Consider the following 20,984-nt stretch of genomic DNA (forward strand, 5'->3'; position numbering starts at 1 on the left):
GCTCCGGAGGACACGGCACAGAGGTGGGCACCGGTGTGTACCACGAACTGTGAGTAAAGCTTTGGAACTGCAAGCCCCGGTGTCTTCCATCTATCTGTGCGCCAACACCGTCAGCACCGCTACATCTGAGTACCAGCATTCCTCACACCGCCTGCGCCTATACACTGCCCTGGGGTTACAGCTTCACCTGTGGGGAGCTACACCATCTATGCTGCAACACACCATCAGCCCCACAGGATCTGCACGCAGCGTTGGCTTAACATCTTGCTTGCCAAACACCACAGGTGGCATCACGAACTATTCCATTCCATTGCACCATTACATTTCCCCATTGCTTGGTCGTCCAGGGCCACGGACCAGGTCACTGCTGCTGTGACACATCCCACCGACACAAGCCCGGTACTGAGTACCCCACAGCCCTGGGAGGGCGACCCACCTGCATGACGAGGCATCTGAATGCAAAGCATTAGCAGCAGTATAATACACACCTGTATAACCAGGAAAGATCTGAGCCACCTCCTGCTCACTCTTCTACTGCAGACTCGGACTCTTCCTCCTGCTTTTGAACAACAGGGCCACCTGGCACCCCACAAAGAGAGGATATCACAGCACCAATGTCGAAACACTGGATCTGATATTCTACATGGGGCCTAAGGCTTCTTTCACACATCTGGCTTTGTGTCTCCGGAGCCGTGCGGCGAAAAGCCGTAGGGGTGGATCTGGGATGTGCTGAAGACAACGGATGCCGGTGTGGCTGGATATGGTGGCACCTACATTTAAAAGAGCAACGCGAGACTCAGAGTCTCCGCGCATGCGCTCTGAGAAAAACCGGTCCAGCGCTGTCAAAAAACATTGCAGTGAACGTTCTTTGCAGACGCCGGACGGCTACTTTTTGCCGTGTCCCGCAAAAACCGGATGCGCCGCATACCCATCTGGCACGGTGCGGCGACAATACAACTCTATGGGACAAAACCGGATCTGGTACCGGATCCGGTTGTTCCAAATTTCGCCGCTTTATGCCGGATTCAAAAAGCCGGATGTGTGAAAGCTGCCTAACAAGTGATTTGTAAAGGGCTAAAAATATGTTGGTATCATGGGAACCACAGTATGTGGTTCTCTCCTCTGCACTACTTTTCAAAACGGGTCATCACAGCACTCCACAAACATGTTCTGGGCAAAATCATGTGTGCACTGTGCAATGCAATCAGTGTCAAGGTCCACATTACCATCAATACATAGACCAGTAAGCACAAGAGCTGTGGATAGGGATCAAACAACAGACTGATGAATGATTGGTACAACTCAAACTCAAGCCTTGCTTGATCGTGTGAGATAACGGCAAAATCTCATAGCAGCTCTGGGCGTAGCTGGTTTGACACACATCCACTGCCTGGCGCATGTGCTGAATTTGGAGGTGCAAAGCTTCATGAAAAATTACCGGGAGATGTTAAACCTGCTGCAGAAAGTGCAGCCCATCTGTGCGTGATTTCAAGGTTGTCACCCAGCTGTAGCAGCTTACCTGTCTGCGCTGCATATGCTGGAGACACTGTGCGAGCAGCAGCAGAAGATACTGGAGTTTCAACTGCAGCACACATGGTTGAGTCGCTCTGCGGAACAACCCCATTTCAGCAACAGTAAGTGGGCCTCCATGTGCCGTGTTTCTCTGCTTCGAATACTCCACCAACATGACCAGCGCTTCGTTACTATCCCATTTCTATGCCTCCTTGAAAAAAACGCTTCAGGTGATGATGGATGAGGTAGTGGCACAGGAGAAAGAGGAGCAGGAGCAGGGACTATACACATCATTAACAAACAAGTACTCCACACATTTCTTGGAGGATGGGTTCCTGTACCAACAGCAACCAGGTACACAACTGTCCAGCCAAGAGATATTTTTAGAGGATGATTAGGAGGAACGGTGTTCACAGCAGGGTGGCATTCAAAGCAGCTCATGAGCATTACTGGAGTGTGGATTGGGGACACAGATGACCCAGACGATATACCTCCCACCAAGGACAGCTTATCGTTGCCTCTGGTCAGCCATGCACACATGAGCCAATACATGCTATTTCCCATTCCCAACATTTTGGGGCCTCCCCAAATTAAAAAAAAAAAAAAAAATCACAGAGGTTTAGTGCAGAGTACCTCCATACAGGTTTTCTTTTACAGAGTACCCCCCACAAGCTTTTTTGCAAGAGTATCCCCACAAAGGCTTTTTTCAGAGTACTCCCACAGAGGCTATTTTGCAGAGAATTACCCCACAAAGCCTGTTTTGCAGAGTAACTCCACACACACTTTTTTGCAGAGTACCCCCCACAGCCTTTTTTGTCGAGCATCCCCACAGAGACTTTTTTCAGAGTACTCCCTTTGAGACACATGCAAAGTACGCACACAGACTTTTTGGCACAGTACTCCCACAGACACGAGTGCAGAATAGAAAAATTTGTTTTTACCCACGGTATTCACACAGACATGGGTGTAGATTAGTGATGAGCGAGCAGTAAAAAGCTTGAGTGCCCATTACTCATACCGAACTTTCCTCAATTCTAGAGTGCTCTTCTTGAGTAACGAGTACAAAGGAAGTCAATGGGAAACTCTTGAATTTTACCTGTGAACCTTCCCAGGAGGTCTGGGGCAATAAAACAGAGTCATCATGCTGCCCTAACTCCATTTTTAGAGGGCCATCAGAGGCAGTGAGGTATCCAGAGGGAGAAGGCGGCCAACTGTATTGCACATTTCCGCAAGATAGCTACAGGTGTGGAGGAGGAGGTATTTAAGTATGGCCCCGCATATGACACCACCGCACCTTGATAAAGTGAAGCGAAATGCACGTCGGTGGCAGTGTGGCGCGTGTCTTGACTTCTTACATTATGGCAAACACATGGGCCATGTACACAGTGAACAAGTCTGTAGGACAGTGTTCACACCACCAAAAGACTGAAACACAGAAAAGCACAATAAAACGTGTAAAAATACTCTGTTGTGAAAAAGTAACAATAAACAGCAAGTGCTAGTAAAAAGATGATAAAAAACATGGTATTTGGTTGATCCTTTTTTTGCAAAAAATGTATACTAAGCTGCTCGACCAAACATCAAGGTAGCCCGTGTTAGAGCAGTCCCTAACTGATGTATTTAAAAACCTGATCATGTGTATAGTACCTATATGAGCATGATTCAGACAGGTGATGTCTGATGTGGACATGTGGTGCCCCTGATGGTCCAGTCGCCACAGAGGTACTGCATCTCACCCAGAGGTGTGGTACCCCACAACCAGGTAAGGTGAGTGCACCGGACCAGATTCCAACACCCACACGCCACACACACTAGTAGTGTAGCAGAGCACCCTTTATGGCTCCCTGCTTGGAACATGAAGAGCTCTGGAAGGTGAGCAGAGCGTGGCTTAGAGGCATCTGCATGTACAGCAAAACTGTGAGTAAAGCCCATTGATCTCCATGCCACTGTGTCCTCCGCATTCTTTCTGCGTCACTCATCCAGCACGGCTACATCCTCCCTGCTACATCAACTCAACTTATACCACTCATCTCTTCTGCCCTGGGACTACAGCTCTACCTGTGGAGGGCTTCAAGATCTTAGCTGCACCCAACATCTGTCCCAGAGAAGTAACACTGCAGTGCTGGTCAATCTGACCAGAAACCACAGGTGGCGTCACAAATTACTATATAAACTTTATCCCCATTCCATTCAACCCCTTTTACATGACCGCCTGGGTCACAGACCGGGTCACAGCCACTGTGACATCTCCCATTGAAGTTAACGGGCCCGGTGCCGAGTATCCCACAGCCCCTGGGGAGAGTCATTTTTGGTGTCACGAACAAGATGACAAAGCCCGGTATCACTGGGTCCTGTGTGCTGAAGATTTTATGGATTTTAGGACTGAGAAATTTAAAATGTACAAAAGTAACAGTACCTCTCCTCGAGAAAAGAAGTTTGATAGCGAAATATATAGTGCTGACTGCAGTCACTATTGTTTGAAAAAAATATATAATTTTTATATGTTCTTTTGTAACATCTTTTGTTTTACTTGCAGCCCGCGGATGTGCTGGGTTTAATGGGGGGAATGTGGCACCCCTGAGAGTCCAGTCGCCATAGAGGTACTGCACCTCACCCAGAGGTGTGGTACCCCACAATCAGGTAAGGTGAGTGCACCCGACCAGATTCCAACACCCACACCTCACACACACTAGTAGTGTAGCAGAGCACCCTTTATCGCTCCCTGCTTGGAGCACGAAGAGTGCTGGGAGGTGGGCAGAGCGTAGCTTAGAGCGAGAGCAGATAGAAAGTTAGATCAGATCCCTCTGAGGGAGGGAAAGCAGAAGGACGTGTCTGCAGCAGCTCTACTGCTTAGAGGCTGCTGGACGGATTGGAACACTAGGTAAGCTCCCTAGGAAAGAAGGTTCTTCTGGGACACGGCTGGAGCAAAATCCCCATGGGTCCCTTATCCATGCTAACTACAGGTCAGGTGGAGGGAGAAATTGGTCACAAAGGGAACGCCTCTAGCCTAGATCGCATTCTTCAGGGTGCCACTAGCAAGCCGACAGCTTTGGTTACTTTATGGACCATCGCTCCTACCAGTTAGTCTGACTGGAAAGGTGCTATATAGAGTCACAGAAACAGTGAGGTGTTGTCTGAACAGGATTCGCAGCTGCTGGCCCAGAACGATAACTGTGAGGTGCTGGAGTGGAAGTCAGGCGTGAAAAGCAGCATTTTGTGGAGACGGCCAGGAAAGGCACACACTGACAGGGAAAGCTGGATAGGTGCATTTCATCTTATCAGGAAGTTGGCTGGACCCCTCACCTGGAGGACGCAGCACTGAAGCGGGCATCTGTGTGTACAGCAGAACTGTGAGTAAAGCCCATTGATCTCCATGCCACTGTGTCCTCTGCATTCTTTCTGCGCCACTCATCCAGCACGGCTACATCCTCCCTTCTACATCACCTCAACATCTACCACTCATCTCTTCTGCCCTGGGACTACAGCTCTACCTGTGGCGGGCTTCAACATCTTATCTGCACCCAACATCTGTCCCAGAGAAGCAACACTGCAGCACTGGTCAATCTGACCAGAAACCACAAGTGGCGTTACCAATTACTATATAAACTTTATCCCTATTCCATTCAACCCCTTTTACATGACCGCCCGGGGCCACAGACCAGGTCACAGCCACTGTGACATCTCCCATTGAAGTTAACGGGCCCGGTGCCGAGTATCCCACAGTCCCTGGGGAGAGTCATTTTTGGTGTCATGAACAAGATGATGAAGTCCGGTATCACCGGGTCCTGTGTGCTGAAGATTTTATGGATTTAAGGACTGAGAAACTTAAAAATGTACAAAAGTAACAGTACCTCTCCTCGAGAGAAGTTTGATAGCGAAATATATAGTGTTGACTGCAGCCAGTATTGTTTGAAAAAAATATATAATTTTTGTATGTTCTTTTGTAACATCTTTTGTTTTACTTGCAGCCCGCTGATGTGCTGGGTTTAACAGGGGGGTATGTGGCAACTCTGAGGGTCCAGTCACCATAGAGGTACTGCACCTCACCCAGAGGTGTGGTACCCATCAACCAGGTAAGGTGAGTGCTGCCGACCAGATTCCAACACCCACACCCCACATACACTAGTAGAGTAGCAGAGCACCCTTTATGGCTCCCTGCTTGGAACATGAAGAGAGCTGGGAGGTGGGCGGAGTATAGCTTAGAGCGGGAGCAGGATTGAAAGGGAGATCAAATCCCTCTGAGGGAGGGAAAGCAGAAGGACATGTCTGCAGCAGCTCTACTGCTTAGAAGCTGTTGGACGGATTGGAATACAAGGCAAGCTCCCTAGGAAAGAAGGTTCTTCTGGGACACGGCTGGAGCAGACTCCACGTGGGTCCCTTATCCACGCTGACTACAGGTCAGGTGGAGGGAGAAACTGGTCACAAAGGGAATGGCCCCTAGCCTAGATCACATTCTTCAGGGTGCCACTAGCAAGCCGACGGCTTTGGTTACTTTATGGACCATCACCCCTACCATAGTTAGTCTGACTGGAAAAGCGCTACAAAGAATCACAGAAATGGTGAGGATTGTCTGAACAGGATTCGCAGCTGCTGGCTCAGAATGATAACTGTGAAGTGCTGGAGTGAAAGGAAGGAGTATTAGCAGCAAATTGGTAAAGACCAGGAAAGGCACACACTGACTGGGAATCTGGAAAGGTGCATTTCATCTTATCTGGAAGTTGGCTGAACCCCTCACCTGGAGGGCGCAGCACTGAAGCGGGCATCTGTGTGTACAGCAGAACTGTGAGTAAAACCCATTGAACTGCAAGCCATTGTGTCCTCCGCATTCTTTCTGTGCCACTCGTCCAGCACTGCTACATCTTCCACTCTACATACCCTCACTATCTACAAACTCATCTCTACTGCCCTGAGACTACAGCTCTACCTGTGGAGGGCTTCAACATCTTAGCTGCACCCAACATCTGTCCCAGAGAAGCAACACTACAGCGCTGGTCAATCTGGCCAGAAACCACAGGTGGCATCACAAATCACTTCATAAACTTTAATACCACCAATTCTACCCCTTTTACATGACCTCCTGAGGCAACGGACCGGGTCACTGCCACTGTGACATTTCCCATTGAAATTAACGGGCCCGGCGCCAGGTATCCCACGGCTTCCGGGGCGCATCAGACACACTGCAAAGAACGGCTAATATGTGCATGGCCCACAAGGAAGGGGTGGAAACCTTCCTAATCTTGTAACAACAAGAAACCAATTAAATGCAAACACATGGGCCATGCACACAGTAAACAAGTCTGTAGGACAGTGTTCACACCACTAAAAAACTGAAACACAGAAAAACACAATAAAACTTGACAGAGGCTCCAATGATTTAGTGCACACTTATATGAATCTTTGGATTGTGCTTACCTCTACTTTATTTAGTCCTCATATGTGTATTGGCACTAATCACTTTACGTATATGTATGTACATCTTTGAGTGTTAGGGCATTTATAGCAATCATTACCTGATCCTAGTCTGATAATTGTTGTTTCAATTATTTAATTGTAATTTATGTTTCGATAAGAAGTTTATACCTTTTTATACATTTGGACCTATTACTCCTATTTCTTTTGATGGTAATATTTAGAATATTTAGATCAGGAGTGTCCTTTAGGTGCACTTTGGAGACAACCACATGGGGATCAGTCTCTATGGCACCTCTACATTGATGTTTTCCTATATGGTTTATGTTTATCTCAAACAATATATTAGAAGTAGGGATGGGCGAATCCTGAAAAACTCGGAATCGCTAGACTCTAACGAGTCCGACTCGGAAACTCGCTACTCGTTGCGAGTCTAGCGAGTCCAATGTTAATGAATGGGGATGCGAGTATTGCAGCGATTCCTGTGCTGCAATTTTTTTTGTTCCGCTTACTTCCCGCATGTGGCTGTGCCCACCATGCGGAAAGTAAGCAGAACAATTGCGGATGGTACCCACGGTCCGGAGGAGAGGAGACTGCCCTCCGGGCTTTGGGCACCATATCCCTGTAAAAAATAGAATTTAAAAATAAAAAATATTGTTATTCTTACCCTCCGACGTCCCGCGCAGCCTTCCCGCCTCTCCACGCATCCGTTCCCAGTAGTCCTTTGCGAAAATGCCCGCGATGGCGTCCGTTCTCGCGGGATCGCGAAGTCTCGCGGTCATTCGCGCGACGTCATCGCGAATTACCGCGAGACATCGCGATCCCGCGAGAACGGACGTCATCGCGGGCATTTTCGCAAAGGACTACTGGGAACGGATGCGTGGAGAGGCGGGAAGGCTGCGCGGGACGTCGGAGGGTAAGAATAACAATATTTTTTATTTTTTTTTACATTTTATCTTTTACTACTGAGGCTGCATAGGCAGCCTCAGTAGTAAAAAGTTGGTCACACTTGTCAAACACTACGTTTGAAAGTGTGACCAACCTGTCAATCAGTTCTCCAAGCGATGCTACAGATCGCTTGGAAAACGCTAGCATTTGCATTGGACTCGTTACTGTGCGAGTAATCGCTTGGAAACTCGCAGAGTACCGACTCCTGCGAGTCCCCTACTACTCGCAGAGTAACGAATCCTAACAAGTAGATTCGCCCATCCCTAATTAGAAGCTAATTAACATAATTTCTCTCAGCATATGTATAGATGATCATTAGTGATGTGTGCTATCCGAGCATGCTCGAGGGTTATCCGAGCATCTGAGAGCGCTCGTATATTATGTTCTTATCTCTGCGGCTACATGATTTGTGGCTGTCAGGATAACACCTGAGAGTGCTCAGATAAGACATTACCTAAGCACCTTCGCTCATCACTAATAACAATGCACAGGTGATTCTAACAAAATTAGAATATCATCAATAGTTAATTTATTTCAGTTCTTTAATACTAAAAGTGAAACTCCTTAGTATTGGTAGTACAAAGGCTCTGTAAAAGTGCTATAGCTTTTCACCCCCAAAAGAATTCCACCTAATTCTGCTCTCCCAAATCCAAATTGCACCCTCCATCCTAAGCCCTAGTGCACTGAAACCACATTTAGCATCCCCATTTTTGGCATTCCTGCAGTGAAGAGAACCCACCTAATTTACGGGTGCGTGTATCCAGAGTTGGTAATAATGTACTGGTCACTTAAATGTACTGGCCACTGCAACGTACTGGTCACTACAATTCCCAAATTGCTGTTTTTGTTCATTATGCATTCCAAAAATCTCAATAGAAAGCGATCAAAACATGTCATGGGCCCACCACAAAAAAACAAGCCGTGACATGATTCTGTCTGTCGAAATATGGAAAAATTTAGTTATCTAAATGTGGGGATAGAAAAATTTGCTTTTGCAAAAAAAAAGCATTTTTTAGTGTGTGACAGCAGCCAAACATAAAAATCCCGATATAAATCTGGTATAGCTGTAATCGCATCGACAGAAAGAATAGTAGTCTAATCATTTATAATGGACAAGAAATGGTGTAGACAAATAAATAAAGCCAATTCTTCACCTGCTGCTGATTTGTTAATTCTGCCTCCCAAAGATCGCAGAAAATCTCTGCATACATTTATTTGCACTCTAGACTGAGCACTTAGAACAGGATTTCCATGTAAATCTCTGAAATACGTTATTCAGGTGGAACACCCAGAGGAAAATTCCCTATAATCAGGCAGATGAAGGCACTGTGGACGCAGTCTGATCTGTGACACGGCAAAATCTGTCTTTTTAGGCATTCATAAAAGTGCAGTCGACCACAGTTTTGTGCACCTCTGAAAGGAAGGACAATGCTGAACAGAGGCCAGATGGAGAACAGAGTAACTCTGCTGCCTCATCAAAGTGAATGGATCCCTCCGGGGTTTCATCTGTATCAAGTAGGACATTTAGATGCAAACCCCGATATAAGTGCTTAGTGCAGAGCGCCGGTTAAATGTGATCCCAACCATTATGCAAAATGTTCCCAATAAAAGCATCAACTCAATGAACAAAAAAAGCAAGCTGTTAACCTTGGTAACCTTCTACGTTATTGGTAGCATAAAGACTCTGTAAAAGCGCTATAGCTTTTCACCCCCCAAAAGAAATCCAACTAATTCTGCACTCCCAAATCCAAATGCCACCCTCCCTTCTAAGCCCCAGTGTACCGAAAATGCATTTAGCGTCCACATTTTTGGCATTTCTGCAGTGAAGAGAACCCACCTAATTTACGGGTGCGTGTATCCAGAAGCATGAGTTGGTCATAATGTACTGGTCACTTAAATGTACTGGCCACTGCAATGTACTGGTCACTACAATGGCGGTTTGCAATTTTCACTGAACAATATCCAATGCAGCTTATTTTTGGAAAAAACCCATGGAGTCAAAATCGTCACTGCACCAGTAGGTCACTTCCCAGAGGGGTGTAATTTTCAAAATGAGGTCACTTGAGGGAGAATTCTGCTCTTCTGGCACTTAGGGGCTCTGTATATGTAGTCCACAGACTATTCTACAATAATTTGTTCTCCAAGAGTCAAATAGCGTTTTGTCCCTGTAGAGTCTCTACGGGGGGTTAAGCAGTACTGTACTGGCACATATGGGGTATTGTCATGTTCATCAATAATTGTGTGACACATTTTGGCATCTTTTTTGCCCATTTCCCCATGTGAAAATGTGAAACCTGGGTCTAAAACAATTCTTTTGTGGCAAAAATGTAATTATTTTTTCTTCACTGCCTAAAAGGTATAATATTCTGGGACACACCAGTGGGGTCAATATGATCACTGCACCCCTAGATAAATTTATTTAGAGGCTTAGTTTGTAAAATGAGGTCACTTATGGGGTTTATGCTGTTCTCTCACCTCAGGGGCTCTGTCAATTGGACAAGGCTCCCTCAAACTAGTGCTGCAAAATCTGCACTGTAATATGGCACTTCTTCCCTACTGAGCTTTGCACTGTGCCTCAAAAGTAGTTTTTGACAACATATGACTTATCAGTGTGCTCAGGAGAATTTGTGTAACAAATTGTACTGTTTGTTTTGTCCTATTACCCATTCTGAAAATTACAAACTCAGGGTCAAAGCAACATTTAAGTGGAAAAAAACAATATTTAATTTACTCAGCTCAATGGTATACAGTATATATGTAATTTGTGCTGCGCCTGAAGGTTAAAAATACTCACTACTCCCTGAGATGAATTGTGAGGTGTAGTTTACAAAATTGGATCACTTGTGGGGGTTTCTGCTATTTTGGCATGTCAGGGGCTCTTCAAATGTGACATAGTACCCGCAACCTCTTAAGGCCCCGATTCACATAGCGAGATCATTAGCTAGATCGCTGAAACATCACAGATTTTGTGACGCAACAGCGAACTCACCAGCGATCTCGCTATGTGTAACACATAGCGGCGACCGGGCCCCCGCTGCGATGTTGCTGATCGTGCTCAAATGTTCTGGGCCATTTTTTGCATCGCTGTGTTTGACGCCAACGAGTGACCTCGCTGGCAACTCAGAACTCAGGGACGCAGGCGGGAGATGTCAGAATAGCTGCTGTGTGATAAGGTCCCAATGACCGCCAAGGTCGTTATACGGATCGCCGGATCATTACTGCGTCATTGAGTAGATTTGTCTGTTTGACAGCATACTAGTGACCATTTAGCGACGTACCAACGATCCTTACCAGGTCGTATCGTTGTCGGGATCGCTGGTGCGTCGCTTAGTGTAACGGCAACATTACAGCCAAGATAGCTCTCATTCCCTTTCTAGCCCTGCTGCATGCTCAAGCAGTCATTTTTGCATCAGTGTACTCAGGAATATTTGCACAACTACTTTTGGAATTAAATTTCTTCTGTTACTCTTGTGAAAATAAAAAAAAATTGTGGCTAAAACAGTAGTGTGAAAAAATGTGATTTTTTTTTTATTTTTATGGCTCAATATTATTAAATTCCCTCAGGATTCAAGATGTTCACCACACATCTAGATAATTTCCTTGAGGGATCTAATTTACAAAATGGGGTCATTTGTGGGGTGTTTCCACTGTTCAGGCACCTCAGGGTGTTATGGGCTTGCGGAACGCACCAAATAATAAAGATGAAGTAAGGTGCGTTCGCAGCCCGAGGTCCACCATCCAGAGATGATAAACTGCTGCTTGGTAATGGCGGCGAACTAAGTGAACACCGGTGGGATATCCGCTGACCCTGTGTGCACAGGAGTGAACTCTATTACCTCACAGAGCTGCTGAAACAAATGCCGGAGCCTGTTAATACTCACAGGGATCGGCTGGGTGAGCACTAGCTAATGGTCACAGAACTCTGCAACAGAGACTCGGGGCTAGAGCCCCTCTAGACCACTAGCCCTCGGCACCGCAGCTGCGATGCAAGCAAGAGAACAGATAAGTATTAATCGCACCACATGCATACTGCACCACTCCGGCGGACACCACTAACCACCCAGAGCAGGGAGGAAAGCACTTAGCTAGTGCACAGTGCCACTGTAAGGAACGCTGCTGCTAGTGTGGTGCAGAGGTGCCTTGTGCTTGATGGCACTATATGGCACTCGTGTGGAGAGCGGGATCCTCTGTGGCACATAGACTATGCCACTACTGGCGCGGACTCTGACTCTGTAACCCCTATACCATACACAACCAAAGGGAGGTGATCATAATGAGTCAGTCATGAGTCTCATGCATCCATCTTCACACACACAACTACCCAAAAGATACTAGCGCATTGCCGAGCAGCCATGCAGCTCTTTTATAGCGGCGTCCTTCCGGGACCTTCCCAGTGGACCAATCAGAGCAGGAATGGGACCTGCGCATGTGACCTCCAACCTCCAATGAGAGGTAATCCCACGGGCATGCTCAGTAGGCAAAATTCAGGACTTGGTCCCAGGAGCATCTGCTTGCTGCTGACTCAAACATGGTGTTACAACAGAGCCTGAAGGAGCAACCAGACGCCTAGCTTTAGCCTGGGCAAGATGCCTGGACCGATGTCTCTGCTGAGCAGGAATTTCTGCGGCCGCAGAGGAATAGGAGACCACAGAGGACATGGCTTGAGATTCCCCATGTGCAGTGGGAGAAACTCGACGCCTAGCACAGGGGCTCTCCAAATGTGACATGGTGTCACTTATCAATTCCAGATGATTTTGTATTCCAAAAGTCAAATGGCGTTCCTTCTCTTCCGAGCTCTTGCATGCACTCCAACAACAGTTTTCCTTCACATATGTGGCATTGGTGTACTCATGAGAAATTGCGCAACAAATTTTGAGGTCGATTTCTCCATGCCACTCTTGTGAAAATAAAAAGTCTGTGGCTAAAATAACATTTTTGTTATGACGGCTTAACATTAATAAATTCAGTGAAGCCCTTGAGGGTTCAAGGTCCTCACCTCACATCTAGATAAATTCCTAGTTTTCAAAATGGGGTAATTTGTAGGAGGTTTCCAATGTTTACACAAAGAAGTAGAAAAGACATACTATAATGGAGATCACCAGAACAATAATATAGTACAAAAATACTAATTTTTACTAGGGTATACAGAACAGACCAATTTAAAAACATTTAAAAACAAGAATGCCCAATCGAAGAAGATGGCACCGCCCCACAGACCTGAGAATAATATACTGTAATATTATCTATGGTAACTTGGCACCTGATAGAGGATGGCTTGACAAAATCAACAAGAGTTCACTCCTTAACAAATGGGTATAATCACAATGCAGATTAGGTAATCAATACATGCGTCTAGAAGAATGAGCAGCCAAATAAAAGCCGCTTTTATATTCAAAAGACCCCAGTTGTTTTCTTAATGAAAGCTGTTCCTGCTTGAGAAAGCCCCTATATCTCATATCAGAGGCTATGTGCCAAAAACCCAAGCCTCAAATACAGGTGAATACAAAAAACAGATACATGTCTGAGCTCCAAACGGTGCCAGACACAATTATAATGGAGAAATAGCCTCAATAAGCACAGGTAGTATGCATTGTAGTGGGAATATTATTTCTCATCATGCAATAATTACTTCCCTACTAGGAAGCACACCTGCAGTTATACAAATAAAGAAGCCTATATATCCAAATTATAAACAATTGATGCCAGTCTTATAGAAGATGCCTTAATAGACGCCTGCAATTATAAGAACAACCTCTGCTGGATGTGCCATCGCAGTTGAAGGAAGGTACCTACAATACATATTGAACACGATTAGTGGACATCTCAGTCAGAGTGTCAAAAAGGTCCGTGGTTAAAACTAAAAGAGAAAGAGCGCAATAGGGTCATACCCAAGTATAAATAGATATAAATCAAGATGTTATACTCACCTTGTGTAGGAGAGGAACAAAGGAACAAAGGAACAAAGGTCAGCCTGCTGCACATCCAAATGGCCACTCCATGACCATAAATCATCAGATTTAGGGAAAAGAATTTTTGGATTAAACGTGCGCTGCTAGACAAATGACTCCTTCCAGATTGCGAACTTTAAACTTTTAATTCCCAACGCGTTTCGAAGTTAACACTTCTTCCTCAGGGGATAATATGTACAGACAGGCAAGGTTGTTACCGGTTTTATACATACAAATTTCAAAAATTGGCGCCAAAGATCACATGTTACAAAAAAAAAAAAAATGTCAAAGGTCATCAGTATTAACAAATGTATGAGAAAGTTGTTTAAAACTATATTATTTCCACCATAATTAATTCTCTTAATTTATTTATTTACAGACAGCTTGTCTTTAAGCTGTCTGTAAATAAATAAATTAAGAGAATTAATTATGGTGGAAATAATATAGTTTTAAACAACTTTCTCATACATTTGTTAATACTGATGACCTTTGACATTTTTTTTTTTTTTTTTGTAACATGTGATCTTTGGCGCCAATTTTTGAAATTTGTATGTATAAAACCGGTAACAACCTTGCCTGTCTGTACATATCATCCCCTGAGGAAGAAGTGTTAACTTCGAAACGTGTTGGGAATTAAAAGTTTAAAGTACGCAATCTGGAAGGAGTCATTTGTCTAGCAGCGCACGTTTAATCCAAAAATTCTTTTCCCTAAATCTGAAAAAGGTCCGTGGAGCATAGGAGCCCAATGCATGTTGCCACACACGGTGGCTTTGTCAGGGCCAAGTGTGACCGCTATCGTATACCCCAGTTTTAAATGCACATACCCAGATTTGAAGATCAATATCAGCTGTTAAAGGTGCCAACCGTCTGGCCAGATATGACATAAGCGGCATTCAGAGTAAAGGGCACGCAGCTGCGTTAGTGTAGGCTGGAATAATTCATCAGCCAGCTCAACCGAGCTGCACATGCGCCGAATGTATGCCGGAGTGACGTTATCATTAACAAAGTCGGCGCTCGTTTGTACAGTTTATGGTTTTCCATGCTTCAAGTAGATCCCGGTTACTTGTGAGACATTTATGTGATGGTGCCCTCCAGCTTGTTTTTTATTCTTGAAAGGTTTCCAATGTTTAGGCACCTCAGGGGCTCTCCAAACGTGACATGATGTCTGCTTTCAATTCCAGTCATTATTGGATTCCAAAAGTCAAATGGTGCTTTGTCCCTTCCTAGCCCTGCCGTGCATAAAAACAGTACTTTTCATTAACATATGTGGTATCGGCCTAGTCAGGAGAAATTGTCCAACAAATTTTGAGGTTAATTTTTATTTGCTACCCTTATGAAAAAAGAATTGGGGCTAAAATTAATTTTTCGGGCAAAAATGTGTGTTTTAATTTTCACGGCTCAATGTTATAAAATTCTGTGAAGCCCCTGAGGGTTCCAGGTGCTCACCACACATCTATATAAATTCCTTGAGGGTTCTTGTTTCCAAAATGGGGTTATTTGTCAGGGGTTTTCATTGTTTAGGCACATCAGGGGCCCTCCAAACGTGACATGGCATCAGCTATTGAATCCAGTCAATTTCACATTCCAAAACTCAAAGGTGCTCCTTCCCTTCTGAGCCTTGCCGTGCTCCCAAACAGTAGTTTTCCTCCACATATGGGGTATTGTCATACTCAGGAGAAATTGCACAACAAATTTTATGGTGCATTTTCTTCTGTTACCCTTGTAAAAATGAAAAAATTAGGGCTAAAGTAACTTTTTTGTGGGAATAAGTTAAATGTTCATTTTTTCCTTCCACATTCCATTAATTCATGTGACGCACCTGAAGGATTAATAAACTTCTGTGGTTTTGAGCACCTTGAGGGGTGCAGTTTTTAGAATAGTGTCACTTTTGGGTATTTTCTGTCATGTAGGCCCCTTAAAGTCACTTCAAATATGATGTGGTTGGTAAAAAAAAGGTTTTGTTAATTTTATGGAAAAATTAGACATTGCTGGTCAACTTTTAACCCTTCTAACTTCGTAAGAAAAAAATTATGTTTAAAAAATTGTGCTGATGTAAAGTAGACATGTGGTAAATATTATGTATTAACTATTTTATGTGACATAGCTCTCTGGTTTAAGGGCATAAAATTAAAAGTTTGAAAATTGCAACATTTTCAAAAATTTTCATCAAATTTCCAATATTTTCAGAAATATACACAAGTTATATTGAACTAATTTTATCACGATCATGAAATTCAATATGAAAAAACAACATCAGAATCACTGGGATACGGTTAATCATTCTAGAGTTATGTCATAAAGTGCCGCAGGTCAGAATTTAAAAAATTGGCCCGGTCACAAAAACGAAAACAAGCTCTCGCATGAAAGGGTTAAAGCTGTTTTCTGAAAGTTGGGTCCATTGGGTTAAGGAGGAAAAGATTATCTCAGTTAGGACAAACCGGATTATGCACTGTGGCTGCACATATACCATATTCCTTTTATCATTTCCAATCTCTTGTTGAATGTCTTTTTTCAACCATATTAACTATATTATTATATTACTGTGGGTGCAACAGGCCTACCAGAGTTGATGTGCAAGGCCACATTGGAGGTGTTGTGATGAGTAAGCTCAGATAATCATTGCATTATACGCACACATGTAGTGTCGAGCAATAGATTCCACTTTAACCCCTTAACTCCCAGAGCTTTTTTCAGTTTTGCGTTTTCATTTTTCGCTCCCCTCCTTCCCAGAGTCATAACTTTTTTTATTTTTCCATTAATATGGCCATGTGAGGGCTTGTTTTTTTGCTGGACAAGTTATACTTTTGAACAACACCATTGGTTTTACCATGTTGTGTACTAGAAAACAGGAAAAAAAATTCCAAGTGTGGTGAAAATGCAGAAAAAGTGCAATCCCACACTTGTTTTTTTGTTTGGCTTTTTTACTAGGTTCACTAAATGCTAAACCTGACCTGCCATTATGATTCTCCAAGTCATTACGACTTCATAGACACCAAACATGTCTCGGTTCTTTTTTATCTAAGTGGTGAAAAAATATTCCAAACTTTGCTAAAAAAAAAAAAAAATTGCATCATTTTCCGATACCCGTAGCGTCTCCATTTTTCATGCTCTTGGTTTGGGTGAGGGCTTATTTTTTGCATGCCAGGCTGACATTTTTAATGTGATCTCGGTACACATACGATCTTTTGATCGCTCGCTATTGCATTTTAACGCAATGTTGTGGCGACCAAAAAAAACCGTAATTCTGGCGTTTTGACTTTTTTTCTCATTACGCCGTTCAGTGATCAGGTTAATCCTTTCTTTTATTGATAGATTAGGTGATTGTGAATGCGGCGATACCAAATATGTGTCCTGATCTCCCTCAATTCAATCCTTTTGTGATTCTTGAAGACTGAAACTGTTCCTGTGCCTGTACTTCAGGGGCTAATCTATCCTGCCGGACTTATTAACTCTTCACTGGATTCCAGACAACAGAATTTCAGGCTTCTTTGAACTCACAACATTTGTTCTTCTCTCAGGAGGGATCTTTTTGAAGATGCAGCCTTTAATTTAGAAACGAGAACAAATTTAGAACAAATTTATAAGAATGAAACATACAAACAACAGTGCTAATGTGATTGCAAAATAAAATTGACTACTTGACTTCATGAAGGGTTAAATCTCATCAAATTATCATACCATTTATGTTCAGTAAGGTGAATTATAGATGAAAACAAATGCACTAGCATATCATTAACAAAAACTGCATCTACCAAAGCTTCTTGTAAAGTGAGATTATGATCCTTTTTATTAAAATTGTAATAACAAGTTTTCGACTAGTGTAATCTTTTGAAAATCTACTTCCAAATTCTCATGTAAAATAAAATGTTTCATTATACCAGTTCCAACAGGTCACATTTGTCAACATATTATTTTCAATGTCTACCAATATGTCTTTATCAAAAGGATACATAAAAGGATATAAGTTCAAATTTTTTACAGTGACAGGAGTGAATAAAATTGGCTCTTCCTTTTAACTTCTCAGAAGTGGATGTGGTCAGCAGGACTTGGTATGAACCGTCGTATCTGAACTGTAGGGATTTCCTGAAGTGTTTTTTTACCATAACCAGATCTTCAGGCTTTAGATCATGAGTCTAGACTGTTTGGGTCTGGAATGGAAGAAAAGAATCTGCTTGTGCAGAGATGTTAGCTTATGGTGTAAACTTTGCACATAACAGAAAAAGTCATACTTCAAAGTAAGGAGAAAAATAAAATCCTGTATTCCCTGTCCTCCCGAAGAGTATCTCAAAGGGTGTCAATCCTGTTATTTTTATTAGGGGTCTGTCTTAGAGAAAACAAGGCAAGTAGTAAGCACTGTCTAGGACTTCCCTGTCTCAGCCATTGCTTTCTGCATCCTCAGTTTCAATGTTCCGTTCAGTCGTTCCACCTTACCACTGCTATGTGGGTGGTAAAGGATATGGAAGGCTTGATCTATCCTTAGAAGGTCAGAATCTCTTATAGAACCTCTGCAGTGAAGTGGGTCTATTACTCTCCCCTATTACTCTATATCGCCCCAGGAATTACATACCTGTAGAAGACCTCAGCTAAGAGTTTCTTAGCAATATATTTCTCAGTAGCCTTGGTGACCACATATGTCTTTGCCCATCCTGAAAGGTCAATGCAAACCAACACGTATTCATAAGTACCTACTTTATGTTATTATGTAGTCTATATGTAGCCTTTGAAAAGGGTACTGAATTGTGAGTGTGCTCTTCTAAGGTGTTTTCACTACTTGGCTTACATTGTGCTGAGCACACACCAGGCATGACTGGACATATTTTGCTGCAAAGGTGCCAAATCCAGAGGCTACCAAGGTTGTCTTTACCAGTTCACACATAGCCAATGTTGGTTGGGCCATGCACTAGCGCAGCCACCTGGGGATAAAATGTCTTAAGGGCCCGTTACACTAAGCGATATTGCTCGCTATAACGTCACTGGTTTTGTGACGCAGCAGCGAAATTGCTAGCGATATCGCTATGTGTGATACTTACCTCCGACCGGCTCCCCCGCTGGTTATCGCTGATCACGCGAGAACGTCCTGGGCCGTTTCTCGTCGTCTGCTTCCTGCTGGGCTTCCTTCTGTTTCGATGAGCGACGCGGGCAGGAGGACGTCTTCATTGCCTCGTCTGACACGTAAGTTAGCGACCGCCGACCGCTGCTATGTCGCTGGTGAGATCTGCCTGTTTGGCAGCTCACTAGCGACCACTTAGCGATGCACCAGCGATCTGGACCGGGTCATATCGTTGTTGGGATCGCTGGTGCATCGCTAAGTGTAACGGTACACTTAGGGAGGCAAGCTCACCCCTCCTTTTGTTTTAGCCCATCTTCACTGCACTCTGCTCCCAGGTCTGAATACTTTTTACATGCCCAATCCTTATCTACTATCTGTATGAATGTTAGCAGTTTGATCAGTAGCTATAAAATAATAAAGGTACCAGTTCCGCATACTGAATATACCCATATGTTGGCGATTCATGACAATCAAAATAGCAAGGAGAAGAGGATTCATTTGATGCAATTAAAATGCAATAAAAAATTTGATTATCATCAATGTTACAGAAAAGGTGGAACATATAGAAAGGTACAATGGATACATATAGGTCTCTGTAGTAATGACTCAAGGTAAATCAAGGGGGGGCAGTGGCAAGGCAGGACTGAATGATGTATGTCCAGCTTTTGTATAAAATTACCTGTGATACAAATATACAGTATATTTGATAAAATTACCATATGATTGTCATGTAGCACTGTGTCGTCCCTAAGGGCAAATAATCTTTCGTGTTGACAAGCAAAAGAAGTGCAAGTGCCTTAAGTACATTAGTCAAAGTCTCTGTTTGAGCGCATTACTCTAAGTGTAGAAGGTAGTATTATTAGCAGTATTTACCCATTCTGAGCATCCTGCATTGGCGTTGGTCCTGTTCCCCAATCCCATTGATCAGAAGCTAGTGTACAAACTTTTGCAAGGGCCTTCAACTCTGCTTCTTGTGCTGCCATGTGTTCTGGGAGTGGCTATGCTTGTATGACAATGTGTTCCATGCTGATTTCATAACCTGTATGGAAGGTCCCATCTACGGCATATATGGAAGTGTCCACAAAAAATTCAAATCTGGATTTTGCAAAGTGATTTCTATCACGTTTGCCCATCCAGGTGTCTCTAGTTCCATTAACCAGACAATCATGTTCCATTGCTTCTTCTGCCTCCATTCCCTCATCCCCCTCCTTTGGTATAAGAGAGGCTGGATTGACAGTAGCACACTTTTTTGAAAGAAAGTGGAGGGGAGAGAAGCAATGCACACTGAAGTCTGAGATGTCTTGCTATGCGTAGGTGTTTGGGCTGGACTTTGGACAGAACTTTATGTATGTCATGTGGTGAATAGTGTTGAGCATTCCGATATTGCAATATCGGGTATCAGCTGATATTCACTGTATCGGAGTTCCGATACTGAGTTCCGATACTTTTAGAATATCGAATACCGGAATCGGAAGTTCCCATAATGCAATAAGCCAGTTTGATTTTATTCAGCCAATGAGGAATCCTAAGAAGTGTGGGCAGATCCTGATATGCATGTTAGGCATGTTAACTAATGGCATGGCTGTGATTGGCTGCTGAAATGATGTCATGATGCACTATAAAAGCCGCCGCCATTTTGGGTTCACTCTGCTGTGAATTTACTTAGGGACAGGACGCTGCTGTTCTGACTCTGAGGGACAGTTTGAGCTAGCGATTTGCTTTATTGTGCTTTACCCAGGCTACTTTAGCAACCGCTGTGTGAGAAGCTTTCTTTTGCCTTGCAGTGCTGTTCACGGCTGTCTGCGAGGTCTCTGTGTGTAAGTGAAGCTCAGGCTGTAGTGTGTTCTGCAGCCACCTCCGGTTTTAGTCCGCTCAGCGTGCGTCACTGCCTCCTACATTGTCCTTTTTTGCATTAGTGCTGCTCAGTTTTTCAGATTTCTCCTATTAGTGTGGTTCCTTCCGTATCCAGCTAGAATATTTGCAAACACTATATAGGAGTAGATAGAGGAGCCTTTCTGCTGGCTTGTGCCCTGCAGCCCCAGCCAGATTAGTATTAGCCTATTTTTTGGAGCCTCATCTATTGCATTGTAGGTTACCTTCCTGCATTGTAATAGCTA

Source organism: Dendrobates tinctorius, unplaced genomic scaffold, assembly GCF_039654945.1.
Source record: "Dendrobates tinctorius isolate UK_male_01 unplaced genomic scaffold, ASM3965494v1 ptg000046l, whole genome shotgun sequence".
Classification (NCBI taxonomy): Eukaryota; Metazoa; Chordata; class Amphibia; order Anura; family Dendrobatidae; genus Dendrobates; species Dendrobates tinctorius.